At 29.1% G+C, this 5459-nt stretch overlaps 1 long non-coding RNA gene across 1 annotated transcript; it reads right to left on the bottom strand.

Annotated features, from left to right (window-relative positions):
* Nucleotides 1-1005: 1005 nt before the first annotated feature.
* Nucleotides 1006-4175, bottom strand: LOC133829377 (uncharacterized). Its single transcript, XR_009891723.1, has 4 exons — nucleotides 4038-4175; nucleotides 3866-3919; nucleotides 1926-1967; nucleotides 1006-1747 (listed from the first exon to the last, which is right to left on the bottom strand). It is a non-coding gene; the product is annotated as an uncharacterized LOC133829377 (long non-coding RNA).
* Between the last annotated feature and the right edge of the window lie 1284 nt (nucleotides 4176-5459).

Here is a 5459-nt window from a genome sequence, read left to right as displayed (position 1 = left end):
TTTCTTAAGGTTTTAATCTCTAAAAACCGTTTTAAGAAAATAGCCTAACTTTAACTTAATTAGGAAAATCGTTAATAATTTCTTATCTTGACTAGTTAATTTTCTGAAGTCAATTAATCAAGTTTACTTACTAGAAAAATAATTTACTTAATTATTTTCTCAAAATATAGGGTTTTTAAACCCTCTTTTAATTTATCAACTTATTAATAAATTAAATCTTTTATTTTTAGAAAGAATAAAAATTATTTAATAAAAATAATTCTCACTTAAACTCAAAGTGGTATTTTAGGTCAAAATGTTTTTAAGACTTACCAAGTTTTTATGTTGCAATAAGCACAAATGTAATTTTTATCTTAAGTTCCAAAATCTCATTTTTACACTAAGTGTGAAAACCCCTTTTTTACATTTTTAACTACATACTTTGCTAGGTCATAACTTGAAATTTACTTACCCAATTGCTACCAAAGTTTCTAAATTCCATATTTGGTATGCCATTTAGGTCTTTGTGAAATCTTAGGTCTAAATGAGCATTTTTTATTGGTGAAAATATTTTCCAAACATTGAGGTAAAAATGACCTTATTTTTAAGTCCTTATTTTTTTTCCAAACTTTGGCATTTAATAACTCTCAAACTGTTCATTATTTTGTTACCAAATTTTACAGTGGGTGCTTGACCCATTGGAAGTCACAGCTCAAAACTTAAATTTTTGTTTTAGGGTTTTCAACAAAACCCTTAGGGATTTTGGTCCCTACATTCAAAAATCAACACACAAGCATCATAAAAATTATAAAGAACCTACCATAGCCTTATTACATCGCCAATAAGAAACTTTAAGCATTAAATATACAAAATAATGCTTAAGAATAAAAACCATACAATAACAACCATAAAAGTAAACTTTTTACCTCTAGTTGTTCTTGCTTTAGGTTTTGATGTTTCTACTAGCTTTGAATCCTTCAAAACCTTAACCAACTCCCCCAACAACATATATAGTTAGCTATTTGTAAAACGTCCTAATCTAATACTTTGTAAAATATTTGCATGCACATAAGTTTACAAAAGAAAAGCTACTTATTATAAAAAAAAAATCCAAGTGGGGCCTTGCTAAAACATGCAAGTTGGGCCCAATAGTTTAAAAGAAAAATAATAGTTTTCATGCAACGTTTTAAAAATAATTAAAGTTCAAGTCCCACTAATAAGTTCTAAAAGTTAAAAATAAACATAACATTATTCTGTAGAAAATGGCGTTTAATTGATCATTTCTTGTCCATAGGATGCCCCCACGCCATACACACCCTGACGATAGAACTCCTCACATCACCACGCGTGCCAAAGAGAAAACCTATTTGCTACTTGGAAGGGAAAGTAAGGGGGTGAGCTAAAAGCCCAGTAAGGAAGTACAAATAACACATAAGCAAAACACGACAAAATATATTCATACTCATACATCGTCATACATCATAGCATCATTATCGTAACTATCATCATTATAAACTTATACATAATCATCAAAACATAGGCATCATACACATGGTCATCATCATCATAACATCATAAACATAACATCATGGCTTTGTGAACATGACCCGCTAACTTGTCCATGTCACCTCTTGAGGTAAACAAGATCTTTGGTCCTTGAATAACCTCGGCGCGTTCGCCCTGTGAGTTACGTCTTCATATCCTTAGTAACTCGGGTTACGTCTTCATATCCTTAGTAACCCCTTATTGTAGTGTCGCGCTCATCACGCTAACAACCATTACATATCATATAGTATTCAATGACATACAATCCAGTCATATCAACACAAAACAACATTTCATAATTCATAACGCAAAAGCATCATCAGTCATAACATTCTTATTCATACAAGCCAACCTTACCATTCACAGTATAAACAACCAAAATTTCTATTTAACTTCCTTACCTCAGGTCCAAGCAAAGCACAATTGACAACTTCACAACGAGTCTATACCATAAACAAATAACATCATTTAGCATCACATAAGACTCTATTATGCCCACTCATGTATCCCATGTGTGCATGGGCCATGCACACATAGTGAAAACTACTCATCATTCTCAAAATAGATAAATAAACATAAAATCACCAAAAAAATAATGCAACTTATACCTATGTTACATGCATGGTCTTTAAATAAAAATCGTATGGTTGAACATTAGACACATTTTTTAACGTAAACGTGAAATTTCATGCGACGTGCATACGTGGGAACATTGTTAAAAAGCGGCGTTAAAGATGATAATTTCTATGCGTTTATTTCTATCGTTTTGAAAATAATGAATTAGTAACATATGCTTTGATTACCATTATTTATCTCTTAAAAATCTTTAAGTTGATTAAACCTCCAAAGCATTATTTTTATTTCATAAAATAATTTATTTAACCATTTTAAAATATAATAATTCCATTATTTACTTTTAAATTCCATAAAATAATAAGGACTAAAAATTATATAAAAACACTTATAATTTAACATGTTTCCTTAGAAAATAACATTATAATCCAATTAACAAATTTACAAACTTAATGTGAGAAAAATAAAATTTTTAGGTGTGGAAAAATACATTTTACTTGTATTATTTTAAGACTTAATTTTAAGTAGAATAAATTCATATGTGAAAATCCAATTATTATTTTTATAAATATTTAACTAAACTTTCAACCATGATTTTATTTATTTAAAAATTACAAGTGAAATAAATTCAACATTTTTCTTAATTGAAAGAAAGAAAAGTCATATCTATTAAAATGAACATGCATTGTTATATTAAAAATACAATTTTATATATTTTCATAGTTTAGGGCGTTAATTTATTTCATCATTCACACAAAATTCCTTTTATTTAAAAATACAACCTCGCATTTTTACGAAAATTCCAGCAACTAAATATATCCTCAAAATTACTATTTTTATTTTTAAAAACTCATATTTTCTCACAAATATAAAAAAAAAAAAAATCTGTAGGTTATTATTTGTGCAAAAATATCATTTTAAGTGTGAAATAAAACACTATTTTATTCACATAAAATCAACATATCATTAGAGGCGTCACTTATACATTCAAATCATTGTTTCATCAAATTTACTCACCAACTAAACACAAAATCAGCAAGCATAAATCATCATGAAATTCATCTTTTATTTATGCTTCTCAAAACTCAATCCATAACCTTCATGAAATCACTATAATATATCAATTTATAAAAGATTCAAGACAATCCCTTCTTTTTAACCAATTAACCTAGCATGTTCCTAACATGTATAAGTGACACAAAAATAAACACAACACAACATGCATCACACCCTATAGGCCAAAACCCCATGAATCGCAATTCCCACATACTAACAACTTACCCCAAACTCATAAGCATATTTACCAACAATTTCAATAAACTTATGAACCCTAACAAAAATACAAGGTCACATAATCCCAACATGTTTTCCAAGAGTGAGATAAAATAATGATTCAACAACAACAATAATACATTTGCATGTATCCATCATCATCCTTATATTCTTATTACATAAACCCTTTGATTCAAAATAACCATGAAAACATAACCATAAGATTTTAGATTTCATGTATGACCAAAATCTCTAATCATGCTTGCCTATATACACCACACGCCCATACACACAAGCACATAAAATCATAACCCAAACGCCTATGCCAAATCCTTCATGCATCAACCAACACAACCCTTCATCCCAAAATCAATAACATCAATCAACACAACATAATATCCTACCCAAAACACAAACCCACTTTCAACCATGATCTCTCCAAATAATAACATAAAATAACAATAACCAATAAATTGAAGGGGGGAAAATCCAATACCTTTCTTGATAGAAATCAAGAACCCAAACTAGAACCACCTCCTTGCTCAAAATCCTAGGGGTTTCGAACACCATAGAACAAAAGAAAGAAAAACACCATTATTCTTAGATTAAGAAGAAGAAGACTCTTAACCAAGGGGTTTTAAAAAAAAACACCATAGATGAATACATACCTAGAGCTTTGAAACCCCTTTCCTTTCTCCTCCTTCTCCTTCTTTCTTTCCTCCTTCTCTCTAGAAAATGGCAGCCCCTCTCTCCCTTTCTCTCTCTAGCTTGCCACTCTCTCTCTCTCTTCTTCCCTCTAGGCCGACAGCACCAATGGTGTATAATGGCCTCTTCTTTTTCCTCTTCCCTTTTTATTCTAAAGTGGCCAAAAATAACCTAATACACAAAATGGTAAGTTTCCTAATGGTGTCTATTCCCCTTTATTCTAATTTATTTAATTGGCAAAAAAAATGGAAAATCTAATCTTCCAATTCACACCATGCCGTCCCCTCCCTTTGTTACCCTTTTCTTTTATTTATTTTTCAAATAAATAATTAAATATAATAAAAAGGAAACTACAAGTTTGTAGAAAATTCTACACATGTGCACCATGCACATGCACATGCACACACTCAATAACTAGGGTGCATCACTACCTACCATGCACCTTAGTGCATTCAACCAAAACTCAATTATTCACATTTTAAAAATAAATAAATAAATAACAATTAACAATTAAATTCACAAAATTCTACCAAACAATTCTAACAATTAATTTAAACAAATAAATAAAATAATTCACAACAATTAACAATCAAAATAAAATAAAGTACAAAATTTTAAAAAAATGAAAATAAAATTTGGTGCGCTACACTATTGAAAGATCTATCATTCAAAACTTTACAAAAGTTAAGTTTTTGAAACTTTACCTTAGGGGAACTCTTCCTAGACCAAAGCTTAAGTTTCCAAGCTTTCTTAGTGTTCTTGATGGTTGAAAATGGAGAGAAAACTTTAGAGAGAATTTTTAACAAGATGAGAGTGATTTAAGAGAGGGGGGGTCGGTTTTGGGGAGGTTGGAAGAGCTTAGACAACTCTAAAATATCTAAAACACTTGAGTGTTTTTACTTTGACCACTTGATGCCACTAATCCTAATTTAAATGAGGATTAAAACTAAAACAATTTGGTCCACCCAATTAATTTCCTTCACATGGCCGGCCACTATTTCTTTTTTTCATGTTATTATTATTTTATATTTTTATAATGATTAATAAATATTTCCTAAGAATTTATCTTCTTTTTTTTTCCAAAAAAAAAAACCAAAAATGACTTTCTATAACATTTTTAACTCTTATAAAGTTTTTTAAAAAATAAAACTTAACACATAATAATTAAATTAAATATATTTCACATTTAATTTAATTAATCACACAACAAAATTTAACCTAAGGTCCATTTATGGAATAAAATTCCCCAATTCGGTAAAATTAAGTATTTTAACACAAAACACCCTAAAATTTCCATTTCCTCTTCCGTTTATTATTTTTGACCAAACTTTAATTTTTATGAATGTATTTTATGCCCAAAATATATTTTCCTTAGTTTTTCATTT

This window comes from Humulus lupulus, chromosome 4, assembly GCF_963169125.1.
Source record: "Humulus lupulus chromosome 4, drHumLupu1.1, whole genome shotgun sequence".
Lineage (NCBI taxonomy): Eukaryota > Viridiplantae > Streptophyta > Magnoliopsida > Rosales > Cannabaceae > Humulus > Humulus lupulus.
This window is presented reverse-complemented; position numbering and strand designations above follow the sequence as displayed.